Consider the following 14,206-nt stretch of genomic DNA (forward strand, 5'->3'; position numbering starts at 1 on the left):
TTGTTTTCCATCCTAATAAATGAGGACTAGAAATAAGTTCAGTCAGGTACTATTTTATTTTATTTTATTTTTTACTGTTTGATAAATTTTCTTCTTTTTTTACTTCGGTATTTTCTTATTTTACATTTTAAATGCTATCCCTAAAGTCCCCCATACCCTCCCCCCCAACTCCCCTACCCATTCACTCCTACTTCTTGGCCCTGGCATTCCCCTGTACTAAGGCATATAAAGTTTGTAAGATCAAGTGGCCTCTCTTCCCAATGATGGCCGACTAGGCCATCTTCTGCTACATATGCACCTAGAGACACGAGCTCTGGGGGTACTAGTTAGTTGTTTTCATAAAGATGGAGGATTTAGGGAATTTACTGTATTAAAAAAAATAAAGCACAATTTGAATCACTGTATGGATGGAAGAATGTATGCAGGGATCTTACTGAGTATCCTCCTGGCTTTGTCTTTTCCTTGCTTGTTGGGGCTTCAGCACACTCTTACATGGCTGGCAATAAGGTTGGAAAGGACAGTGGAAAGGACAAGACAAAGATTATTTCCCCACCCATAGTTCCCTGGGTTTCAGTTCCTTGTGGGATGTATTCACAGACACCTGAAATATAGGACACCCAGCACGGACATTTGGGGACAGCCAGGTCTATGTACAGGACAGTCATCTATTCTGGATGTAACAAACATTTGTTTTGGTACAGACATTATTTCCACTCTGGTGGACAACCTCTTCACAAAGTTACTTGCTTTGTCTGGGAATGCATCAAAAGATTTAAAGGTAAATTGTATTACCGCTGGTCACTTGCAACCTGCTATTCGTGGAGATAAAGAATTGGACTATCTGATCAAGGCTAATTGCTGGTGGTGGTGTCATTCCTCACATCCATAAATCTGATTGGGAAGAAGGGACAGCAGGAGACTTTGGATGACTGGATTCCTTGTTATCTCAGGACTCTAAATATTCTTAACCACTGTGCAATGTTAGTAATTCCAGTGGACCATTTCTCTGTGAAAAATATAGTTTGGTCTTTTTGTGATTCTATTGAGCAAGTTGGAGGCTTAATTAGCCTTCCAACCAACCAAATTTCTGCATTCAAGTCTTGGCCATATTTAAGTATTATTGTGGCATCAAATAAGCTATTGATTCTAAAGTAGTGTGTTTGGTTGAGTTGACTGTGTTTTTAAAAACTGGGAAAATTTTAACTGTGATGCAGGAATTATAGTAAAAAAGTTTGGTTCGGTATAAACATTATGTGCATTCTGATGTATAAGCTCAGTAAGGTCGTAGTCCAAACCGAAACCAACCAACCAAACAACCAGAATGAAAAACAAAAAAAGTGACACTCCCCCAAAATAAGTGGTGAGTTAAAAAACAGAAAATATTTTAAATAAAATGTAGATGTAGATGTTCAAAACAAAAGTGAAATGTGAATGGAATTCTTAGATTTTGAGTCTTATACCTCTAAAAAGACACTGAAGCATTATAGAAAATGAGATTTCTAAGAACCAGTATATGAAGAACTTTAAAATAGAATCTATTATTAGATAGATAGATAGATAGATAGATAGATAGATAGATAGACAGACAGACAGATAGACAGATAGATACTACATAGATAGGCAGACAATACACAGTATATAGAGAGATGATTATGATACATCAATTGATCAATAGCCAGACAGGCAGGCAGACCGACAGATCAGATAGAATGGTGAAACTGGCATTTGAAGCATACACAAGCAGGTTTCCAGAGTGTGTAACACAGGAAAAATATGAGGTGATACAATAGAAATGTATATGGCTGAACAATTTTCTGTATCAGATTTGAGAGATACTTGGAAGAAGGAGAACCTTCCACTAAAGATGCCTAGAAAGCCTAGACATACTTAATCTATACTATATATAAAGATTGAGTTCTGAACAATGTTGACCATCCTGCAAGCAGAGTTACCTTGAGATCACTCAGTGTTTCTGCAGTCCTGCAATGAAAAACAAACACACACACACACACACACACACACACACACACACACACACACACACACACACACAAATAACAAAAGCAGAAAATCCAACCAAACAAAGAAAGCAAAACTGAAGGTTTTACTATCTCAAAGCCCTGACAGTTCTTTCATATAGGATTTTATAAAAATTGGGCTGTGTGAAACACAAGAAGGTATATGGAAAGCTACTGTTAACTAGCATGTAATCCTCTGTAATGTCAAGGTTTAGGAAACAAAGAATTTCTAGGGACAGATATCTGAAAACGAAGCAAACAAGCATTGAGAGTCACAAGGGGAGGTTCTAATTGACCATGATGGTCGATAAGCACTGGCTTCTTTTCCACCTAGGATCCCTAACAGCTGAGCTCTTAGTTGTCACACTTGCTTCTTCATAGTGACGTGAAATCCCACAAAGATCTTAGAATGTTTACAGAATTGCAATGATCAGCCTTGACGTGTGAGACCAATTTCTTTCTCATGGCATTTGCCAGCTTTGAAGCTGAATGGGCCAAAATGCTAGATAGTTAATCCTGGATCAGGAAAATGCACAAATGAATTTGCCTCAGAAAATCTTGGCTAAAGATCAGCAGACTCTATATTGGAAACCTTGTAGAAAACCAGTCGTAAAAGGGAGACATTTGGGTCAAGTTAAACCCAGGCAATGTTGTGTTCAGATACAACCCAGAGCAGGCACTAATTATAATCAATTATAAATTACCCATACTCACTAAAATAGGAAAGAATACTGTCTTTTTTAGAAAACAATATATGTACCTATATAAGTGAGGCTTTTTTTTCTTTTAATTTGGATATTCTAGTTTTTTACCATCGAACATCTCAGTAATATAAACTAGTCTATGAGCTAGACAGAGTCATAAAGATTCCATTTATTTTTAGCACAAAGGAGATAGTGAGAAGATGTATTATTTCTGATGCACAGTATATTGAAAAGCAAATTTCTTACGTAGTTGATTTATAACATTTAATCTGTATTTTCCATGCCATTGTTTCTGAACATATTTCAAATAGCATCGTTTATATGAGCTTTCTTTTATAGTGCATGTAGTTGATAGTATCAGACAAAACATATACAGGAATAGACAATCTCAAACACAAGCAGTTACAAGAGTGGACAATATCCAAGACAAATATAGAAGTGGACAACCTTGGATAATATGATATAGTAGTGGATAATATCAGAAGCAAGCCGCTGTAGGAAAATAGACATGTGAGTTGTACAAAATGATTGAAAGTTTTCATCTTTATTAGGATTCACATTGTTATTCAAACTGAGGCTGTTAGGTAGGACTACTTAATATATTTTATATTTTGGTTTATATATAACGTGACCTCTAAGGGCTCCATTGAATATGTGTTACCCAGCTGGTGACACTGATGAGAGGTGAGTGGATTATGTGCCCAATTTACAAATCAATTTATGGATTAATCATTAATTAATAATCAATAATTGTGTCCATAGCTGGCTATATTATATTTTTTAAAGGCACTATTTAGAGAAATCTTGTCATTGGAGTTATGTTTTTTAACTTAAACTTTCTTTAGCTATTCCTCTAAATAGTCATATTCTCTTACTTTTTTTGTTACTCCCAACATTTTCTCTTTCCCTCCATCCTTCCCTATCTTTTCTTCTTTTTTCTCTACTAATATATGTTTAAACATCTAAATCTATGAGCCAAAGTAGAGATGTTATCCTTTAAATAGTTTTTCAAGGCAAAAAAGAAGTTGAATAACCTATTTTATATTATTTTTACCCAAGCACAAAGCTATAGGTAAGGGTGAAGATGATCTCCTTCCAAGATCGTTCAAACACAGTATTCAGGACCATCCTTTGATTTGGATATAGTTCACTGAGGGGTATTAACAAAGGGATAGGTACATGTCCCTGGACTTTCCTGTCATAAAAGAGTCAAGAACAATGATCCTCCTCACATTATTTCACAGCCACATCCATTTAGCTATAAGTGAATAGAATACACACGTAATCTATCTATTCATTAAGTAAAGAAAACAATGTCGATGCCACCAGAAGTTTGGGTTTAATCGATGTGTGTGCTGTATCTGTTGGACTATTATGATTCCTGGAACTTCAAGATTTTTTTCCTCTGTGCCTCACTATAAGTGAGGAAACAGAGTACCTGCAATGATTAGAATGGAAGCATCTACCAAAAATTCCCCAGGTTTTTCAGGCAGGAGACTCTATAAAGCAAGGAAAACAAGGTTAAGAGTTCACACAAGAGAAATCTAGGACTGTATATTACATTGCATCCTAAAATAATTCAATGTCTTTACCTAACACTTCTTACTAGTAGAACTTTTGGCCTTTTCTTTAACTACAGAGTTCAACCCATAGGTTGATATATTTATACATCCTTTCTCTCTCTCCCTCTCCCTCTCCCTCTCCCTCTCCCTCTCCCTCTCCCTCTCCCTCTCCCTCTCCCTCTCCCTCTCCCTCTCCCTCTCCCTCTCCCTCTCCCTCTCCCTCTCCCTCTCCCTCTCCCTCTCCCTCTCCCTCTCTGTATGTGTGCTTGTATTTATGTATGTATATCAACTTGGAACAACTCAGAAATCTGGCATACATGTATATGAATGATTCTTCAAGAGACTTCTATAAACAGCAAAGAGCATACTAAATGCCCTAGTCTTTTGAATTATGTGAACCAGGATAAGAAGCCATTTGGAAACAGACCTCTTTAAATGTTTGGAGGGGCTTATCCTCAACAATTAAAGCACACTACAAGACTAGAGATCTTATTATATTGTCAGTAAAAGAACTAAGGCTTTCTCAGTATTCTTTCCAAAATACTAGAACATTGTACTCTGTCATCTCCAGATGCAGAAATGAGAACAACTGAAGGGCACATTGTCAATGGTCACACACAAATAGGGATTCATTCAAAACCTGCTTCAAAAAATGCTTGGAGAATTTGTGTTTTAACTTTGATTGTTCCCTACTCGTTAAATTCAAGAGGCAAAATGTATTAGTACACATTTCTACAAACATGTCTTAGTTAGTCCTGTCTGCTAAAACAACGGAGTGGCTTAAACAATATACAGCATATTTATGACAGTTTTCATTACAGAAATGCAGAGTATAAGAACTAGCAGAGTTGGCTCTTGGTAAGAACCTGCTTCTTAGGATGTAGACAGCCACTCTCTATATCTATCCTCACAAGATGGAGAAAGAAACTTTTTTGTCTCTCCCTTCTTGTAGAAATGCAATCCCACAAGGGGAACTTTCTTTTCCTGATGTTATCTAAAACAATTAACTACCATATATCGCCATTTCTCATAAAATACAGCTTGGTATTCATGTTTCAATGAATCAACCTTCTGGACAAGCAAATATTCAGGGTCTACAGCTGATAATTTGTTTTAATTGCTGTCATTTCTATTATGAGGCATGTTGTAAATTTGGTGGAGTATGTTATTTTGTGTTTACTATGTCCTCAGAAATGCAGCCATCAATACAGTTCATTGATGAATCATGTACCTCCCTTCTTTACAGAAGTGGCAGAGCTAAGTCAGATCATCCTTGGACAACAAAATAGAGAACACATTTTGCTTATATAATAACAAAAATACATTAGCTTGCAAAAAGGAATGCATAAATAAAACTGTAGATATATATTTGACTTAATAGCATACATTCAAGTATAAATATAGTATAAGCACTAATTTATTCATGAAAAAAATATTTCTACAAATGACTTTGATTTGGTTTTAGGAAAAGAGATATTTTCCCAATGCCAAAATGAAAATCTAAAATTGGAGTAGATAGTGATTGCGAACACAATCCACTGAAATGTTCTTCATGTGTTCTTTTGTTTCTCTATGTCTCTTTCTGTACTTATGTTGATTTGTAATGCAAAAAGAATTATTAGTTTATAATTATTAATTGATCTTATAAGTTACTTCCAGATAGAAATTTTATTTAATGAAGAATAAGTATAAGACTAATGATAATGAGAATACATGGTTTATTAAATGTACATTTTTTATTAAATGTACTTACCAAATTATATTATCTACCCACGCTTAACCTAAGCCTCAAGTAGATTTCACTATTGAGGTTTTCACTAAAAGGTGAGCACTTTGCACCATGATTCCAAATGCGTTGGGGTAGGGGGTGGGAGCATCTATAGGGAGACAGCGGGCCTGGGGAGGAGGTGTGGGATGTGGAGCAGTCGGGAGGTGGATCATAGTGGGGTGGTGGGGAATGGAATATGGAGTGTTAAAAATAAATTAATTACAAAAAACCCCTCACTTCCTCTGTGGAAAAAAATCTTCACAGTTACCTACTTATGAACTCCAGCATTTGATAGTAATTATCAGTGATGTAGGATTTCAAATCATCCTTCTTTCAAAACTTACAGTTGATTATGTTTATTTGACAGTATTCAACAGAAACATTTTACAGTAATTTTCTCAAAGCAATTTTTGTATGTATTCAAACAACTTATATCTAGGCTTTCACAAAAATCAGCTTCTATTTTTCTCTAAACTTAAAACTAATTAGTATATTTATCATGATTGCCAGGATGTTAGTGCCTTATTTAATATTCATAATAATCAGGAAATAAGAATGTACCCATCTTACACTTGCCAAAACAAAGAGTAAGATAACTAAATGAATTTGAGTGTGGCAATATAGACAATAAAAAGTTGTGTTTTTAGTCTAGAACTTACTGTTCGCCTCTGGTAACCCTATGATTCTGCCTGTATGTTGGCTTAGATATTGCTATGCAGAGAATGGGAGCTATTTCACATTATGCCCTTAAAATATAATTATTCCCTAATGCACAGACTATGTATATCCTAAAATCAAATGCAATATAAAATACTTCCAAAAATGCTACATAGGTCCTCACTCTTCTTCCTCCCTCCCGCTGTTCAGGCATCACTGTGGTACACAGAAACTTGTGGGCCAGCAGAACTTGGCCTGACTGAGAGTGATTGGGGTGCAGGGGGCAAGACGACAACAGCCATTTCTGAGAATTTCAATGTTATAGCTCGTTAGGACGATATTCAGTGGAAGAGCTCTCTTCAACAATAGTCAGTGAAACAGCTTGCGCTCTTTATTTGGGGTGAGCAAGGGCTATATAAACCTCGGAGAGCGGGAATAGGTGTTTCAGGGGAATGTGCATTGGCTGAGGCTTAAGGCACCAGACATGCCTCATTTGAGAGGAGAGGCATTCCAGGTGCTGGTAAAAAGTTAAAGCTGGGATTTCATCAAAGACTAGGTGATATTCCTCAGTTAGAGAATGTGGGCGTCGAGCTCACCAAATAAGGTTAGACAGAGAAGAGGAAGCCCTGTTAGGAGAGGGTGCCCTCCATTTTGCACACAGTATGTATTATTTATGCTTTGAAAGTTTTATATATATATATGTATAATCTATTTTCATCAAATATATATTCCCCTATTGCTTTCTCTTATCCCCTGTCTTACCCCCATTCCCAAATCCTCCTATATCGGTGCCTTCTGTAATTATTATCTTCAAAAATTAATAATAATTTGAAAACTTACATCACTTCTCCCCATAATTTCCTCCCTCCAATAACTCCTTTATCTCCTCACTGCCCTTAAAGTGGGTGGTCACCGTCAATAAGACAAAAAGACCACCAACAGATTGGGAAAGGATCGTTACCTATCCTAAATCAGATAGGGGACTAATATCCAATATATATAAGGAACTCAAGAAGGTGGACTTCAGAAAATCAAATAACCCCGTTAAAAAATGGGGCTCAGAACTGAACAAAGAATTCTCACCTGAGGAATACCGAATGGCAGAGAAGCACCTGAAAAAAATGTTCAACATCCTTAATCATCAGGGAAATGCAACTCAAAACAACCCTGAGATTCCACCTCACACCAGTCACAATGGCTAAGATCAAAAATTCAGGTGACAGCAGATGCTGGCAAGGATGTGGAGAAAGAGGAACACTCCTTCATTGTTGTTGGGATTGCAAGCTGGTACAACCACTCTGGAAATCAGTTTGGCGGTTCCTCAGAAAATTGGACATAATACTACCAGAGGATCCAGCAATACCTCTCCTGGGCATATATCCAGAAGATGTCCCAACCGGTAAGAAGGACCCATGCTCCACTATGTTCATAGCAGCCTAATTTATAATAGCCAGAAGCTGGAAAGAACCCAGATGCCCCTCAACAGAGGAATGGATACAGAAAATGTGGTACATTTACACAATGGAGTACTACTCAGCTATTAAAAGGAATGAATTTATGAAATTCCTAGGCAAATGGATGGATCTGGAGGGCATCATTCTGAGTGAGGTAACATATTCACAAAGGAACTCACACAATATGTACTCACTGATAAGTGGATATTAGCCCAAAAACTTAGGATACCCAAGATATAAGATACAATTTGTTAAACGCATGAAACTCAAGAAGAACGAAGACCAAAGTGTGGACACTGTGCCCCTTCTTGGAATTGGGAACAAAACACCCATGGAAAGAGTTACAGAGATAAAGTTTGGAGCTGTGAAGAAAAGATGGACCATCTAAAGACTGCCATATCCAGGGATCCATCCCATAATCAGCTTCCAAACGCTGACACCATTGCATACACTAGCAAGATTTTGCTGAAAGGACCCAGATATAGCTGTCTCTTGTGAGACAATGCTGGGGCCTAGCAAACACAGAAGTGGATGCTCACAGTCAGCTATTGGATGGATCATAGGGCCCCAATGGAGGAGCTAGAGAAAGTACCCAAGGAGCTAAAGGGAACTGCAACCCCATAGGTGGATCATTATTATGAACTAACTAGTACCCCAGAGCTCTTGTCTCTAGCTGCATTTGTATCATAAGATGGCCTAGTAAGCCATCACTGGAAAGAGATGCCCATTGGACTTGCCAACTTTATATGTCCCAGTACAGGGGAATGCCAGGGCCAAGGGGTGGGGGTGGGTGGGTGGGGGACTGGGGGGGGGGAGTGTATTGGGGACTTTTTGGATAGCATTGGAAATGTAATTGAGGAAATTACCTAATTTAAAAAAAAAAAGAAATACTAGCTTCTAGGACTACTGTGAAGGTTATTTGTTTTTGACTGAAATTTGTCCAAAATTAACTAACAATATACTCAACAAAGCCTTTTCTAGTGTAACTATTTTCAGAATATGGGAAGGTATCACTCACATTTTCCACCTTCCCTTTCTCACTCTGTGTGTGTGTGTATGGGTGTGTCTACACATGCCTATGTGCATTGTCCAAAACCAGGGCCTTCTGCTCTATCATTCATCCCTGTTCCCTGTCCTCACCACTGGAGTCATAGGTGCATGTGCAGCTCTGTTTAGCTTTTCAGTAGGTGATAGGGATCTCAACTCTGGTCCTTCTGCTTTCATAGCAATCACTGTTAACCCTGAGCCATCTCAGCAGCCCTCACCTCTGTTTTTCCCTTGTGTATGGTGCTAGGAATAAAGCCAGGGCTTCATAATTGCTAGGCAAGCACTGCATCTATGACTGAGCTCATTTCTCATATTTTCAGAATTATTTCAGACTCTCAAAGACTTTTCTTTTTTTTTTTTTTTTTTTTTTTTTTTTGGTTTTTTCGAGACAGGGTTTCTCTGTGTAGCCCTGGCTGTCCTGGCACTCACTTTGTAGACCAGGCTGGCCTCGAACTCAGAAATCCGCCTGCCTCTGCCTCCCGAGTGCTGGGATTAAAGGCGTGCGCCACCACGCCCGGCTCAAAGACTTTTCTTACCCCCTTGCCTCACTTCTCTCTTACTGTGATAACACTTGACTCCCTGTTCTGCCCTCTATAGTTTTCATATTAACTCAAAGATTGTGAACAGTGTGTAATACTGTTTTGTATAGATATACACATATATAAAATTAGCTATCATTAAAAGTCACTAATATCTTCTGTAGCTTCCTTGTATTGTATTGTATTGTATTGTATTGTAAGGACATTTATGATTTTTTTATTACTTTGGATTTAATTTTATGAATATATCTCTTGTACTTAAAGTATGCATTAAAATAAATTAGTATTTACATGCAAAAAAAATAAAGTGGGTGGTCTTTATTCTTTTCATTATTGTTATATATTCATGTGTGTGTTTGTATATGTGTGTGTGTGTGTGTATAATGTGGACTGCTTACTTTGTTTGCTTTGGCTTAGTGTATATGACTTCAGGGCTGACCATTTGTATTGGATAATGAATTAAGGGACTCTCATGGAAGAGACTAATTCTCCTTCTCTACTGTCATTATTTTTGTGTAGTAGATTTTCTAGGCATAGGACACCTTCACATTTCTCTCTTCAATGTTTAAATGTTGGCTGATATCATCATTGTTCTAGTTGTACTTAGGCAGTAATATTACTGAGGTTTCAACAAGTATAGTTTCCCTGTAATTTCTTGGATCCAACTTTCACCACATCAGACTTTCTGGCCTTTTGAGTGTCACAATCATTCAGGATGTACAGTCACACATCCCTTCTTCTGTGATGTACCCTGACCCTTAGGTGACTGTGGCTGGATTCAGTCATCTAAGCTTTATTATCACTTGTAGATTTCTGTAGTGATCTTCATTTTCTCTAAAAAGGGGATTGTTTGATGAGGGGTGAGAGGTACACTTATCTGTAGACTTAAGGAGAAGTGTTAGAGTTCACCAAATTGGCAGTAGTAGCTTCTTTTCTAAGATCCATAGATCTTATATAAAAATGATTTGCTTTCCAGGACTGGACACCATTTCTCTCCTACTTAACCAGTCCAATTAAGCAAGCTGTTGGCTTGCTCCCAAGAAAAGAATACCACTATTTCCCCTTTAAAAATGTCTTTTCATGTTGGCTATTGTTATAGCTCATAGGTCCTAGAACTGGAGAGGACTCCTAACTGCATCTTTTATCTACAGGTTACAGAGTATGCTCTAGTGTTGCAAGGGCAAACACAGAAAAGAGGTTTTCAGTTTAGATCCAACTCTGGCAAATCTTGCATCTATAGTATGCACTATGCTCAGGAATAGGACTTACCTTTACCTTTTAACAGGCAACCAAACCAACAGTAATAGCCAATGTTGTTTGTGAGATCGCTTTATTTCTCCTAAGGACTTAAGTGGAGAACATTCCTGCCTTTGAGGTTTTGGTCACACAGCCCATGGCTCTTCTGAGGAGCCACAGTGTAGCACTTGTGATGATACTGATAACAGCTCTACTCCCTACTAAGCTTTGGGGGAAGTGAGCAAACTACGGTAGGCAGTTCAGCATAATTATTAACCATGATAATCAGGAGATGGAAACTGAACAGTGGTATGGTAAGCTGTTTCAGGGTTTCGAGGTGTGATTTCTGTTGCGGTGATAAAACACTAACCAAAAGAAACCCAAGTGAATGTTTATTTATTCTAACAAGTTAAATGTAATCATCAAGTGAAGTTAAGAGACTTAAGGCAGAAACCCAGAGGCTGGAACCGAAGCAAAGACCACAAAAGAATTGGGACTTAATAGCTTGTTTCCCATTTCTAGCTCAGGCCAGGGTTATCATTGACTATAGTGGTGTAGGCCGTCCTAAATTAACTAGCAATTAAGAAAAGTCTCATGTGTATGACCACTAGTCAGGCTGATCTAGGTAATTCCTCATTAACAGATTTCTTTAACAAAGTGTAAAGTTGCAAACTAAAGCTAATCATTACAGAGGAAAAGACGAAAAGGGAAGAAAGACAAGAAGGAAAGTTTGTTTCCTCTGTGGCCTGAAGCTAGAGATGGTTATTCACAAATGCTTAGGAAACCTCATTATCTTCCCCCACTTAGCTCAGATGTCAAGTCCCATGTGGCAAGAACATACTGGAATAGAAACTTCATCAGTAGATTGTCCCATGTTACACACACACACACACACACACACACACAGCTAAGGATCATCTCCAACATCCAGTACACTCTATACTATTTTCAGTCCAATTTCAAATATGCTCCCTAATTACAATTAGAAGTTATTTCACTAAGTATTTCATTTTCTTGTTGGTCTGCCTTATATAATTTAAAAAAAATAATCATTTTAGTACATCAAGGATCTAACTTTTATCAGAGAACTGAAGACATGTATTTTTACAAAGTAGGTTTGGAATCCAAAGTTATATCTCAATACTCACAAATCCACTATTTGTAGTCTTTACTTATTACATTTGTTCGAGAAGTACCTACAGATACTTCTTCATTTTCTCCTTTGCTACTGGGTCCTACTTTGTGTTGTGAACATGCTAAAACATAGGTTTGGGGAAATAAGAATAATTAAAATACCCATGAATAAACCACATTAATAAACCCAACACCGACATATTTGAGATAAAAAATAATGCTTTCACACTTATGAAAAATATTTTAGTTCAAGATGAAAAAATAGATTCTGTGTAAGTCCTATTCACTGTATTTGAATGCTTTCTGACAGGTTTACAAATCCTAGTTTATGATGTTTGGAATTGCCATTATTATCTTCAAATTAAAGAAAGATCATCCAAATACACTAAAGAAAAAAAGAAGTAAAATTCATCAAGTCAGGGGGCTTTGAAATCAGCGCTAGGAATGTTTCACCCATTTGCTTCTAAGACCAAAGATGTTCAGAGGTTTTCACTGCTGTCTTGATTTTATAGTTTGTTTGTTTGATTTTTTTCCTGCAGCTGATACATTGATTTACAACTTTTAATTTCAAGTAACACAATTTTACTTAATTTGTTATCAGGACATTGAAGCCACAGGCTACTGCTCAAGTCATTTGGTACCATGTAAGTCTCTTTGTACTTTTTTCCTTCATTATTCCCTTCTACTGTAGCGTTATAGCCCTCACTGTTCAATGCTTCCCCTCAAGGATCGCAATTCTTCCAACTGATGATTTCAGCTCAGGTCATTTAAATTTTTCTCTAAATGACTGGATTAAAAAAAACAAAAACAAACAAAAAAACCCTGGTGTTTTCCATATATGCTGACAAAAATGAGCAGTAGAGCAAGGTGAGCTGATTAAAGAAACAGCAAGAGCTGCAGCATGGAAGAAAAAGGCCAACAGTGGGGAGCGACACAAAATGAAAATTACAACTTAACCAAGCAGTGTTGTCAAACCCCAGTGATTTCTGCCTTGTAACTCTGTGTGCAGAAGTAAGGAGGCCAAGGTGAATTATATGATTTCTGGGGTCTGGAGACTGAAAGAGGCAAAGTAATTCCTGGGTAGAGGAAATTAGCTCAGTTCAGCAGGGTCTCCATGTGGTTTCTGGGGATGGCAAGAGATTGAAAGGAAAGATCCCAGAAAAGATTAAGAAGATCCATCACAGTATGCACGAGTCCAGTGGTAGGGCAGCTTAGATACACACACAGTCAAACTCTAGGCAGAGGGCAACTAACTCGGAAACTCCCAACTTTAGGACAAATATAAGCCTGCCCTCAACTTTACAATCCTGACACCTTGTTGAGAGTAATGCATTCTAGTCATATCCTAAATTAGAAAAAATAAGGTAACCCAGCACTGACAGACAGGACCAAGGCAAAGACGTCGTAGCAGTATGTCATTAAATGACTCAGTGTACTTTATGGTTCATTGGAAGTGTGTAGTAATTGTACAGTTTTATGTACATTGTATAAAAAGCATCTATATCTATCTATCTATATCTATATCTATATCTAAAGAGAACAAGAGAGAGGTGTAAAGGGGTGTGTATGTTTCTCATACCCATATGTAAGAAAGGATGATGCCTTTTGAAGGACATAAATAATTAAATAATTCTAACTGGTTGTTAAAGAGTGCTGAAATGATTTATGATTTGACCATATTACTTAGTTTAGTACATGTAGGTTTTTTTTTCTGTTCCTGAAATAAAACACACTAAAAAGTAGCAACTTGGTTTATTTTAACTCACAACACCAGGTCATAGTCCATCATTGTAAAAGTCAAGGCGTCAGGAACTTGCAGAAGTTAGTCGCATCCAGCATCATGAACAGAGAGTAATGACTGCATGTATTCTCAGTGCTCATGAGCTTTATTCTCTTAGATATAGTTCAAGATGCAAAACCTGAGAATGGTGTCACCTGTTGTTAGGATAAATGTTTTCATATTAAGTCAATCGCTCATGTAGATGCCACAGGACAAAATGATTAGGATAAACCTTTACTGAGACTCTCCTCCTAGAGTAACCTAGGTTCTCTTAAGATGACAATTAACATTTTAATCACAACTAGCC

At 37.3% G+C, this 14,206-nt stretch overlaps 1 pseudogene; it reads left to right on the forward strand.

The window, feature by feature from the left end:
- Nucleotides 1-492: 492 nt before the first annotated feature.
- The window catches only part of LOC110309004 (histone H2A.Z-like), a 34,112-nt pseudogene continuing 20,398 nt past the window's right edge, over nucleotides 493-14,206 (forward strand).

Source organism: Mus caroli, unplaced genomic scaffold (genome assembly GCF_978045245.1).
Source record: "Mus caroli unplaced genomic scaffold, Mus_caroli_1 scaffold_12, whole genome shotgun sequence".
NCBI classification, from domain to species: Eukaryota; Metazoa; Chordata; class Mammalia; order Rodentia; family Muridae; genus Mus; species Mus caroli.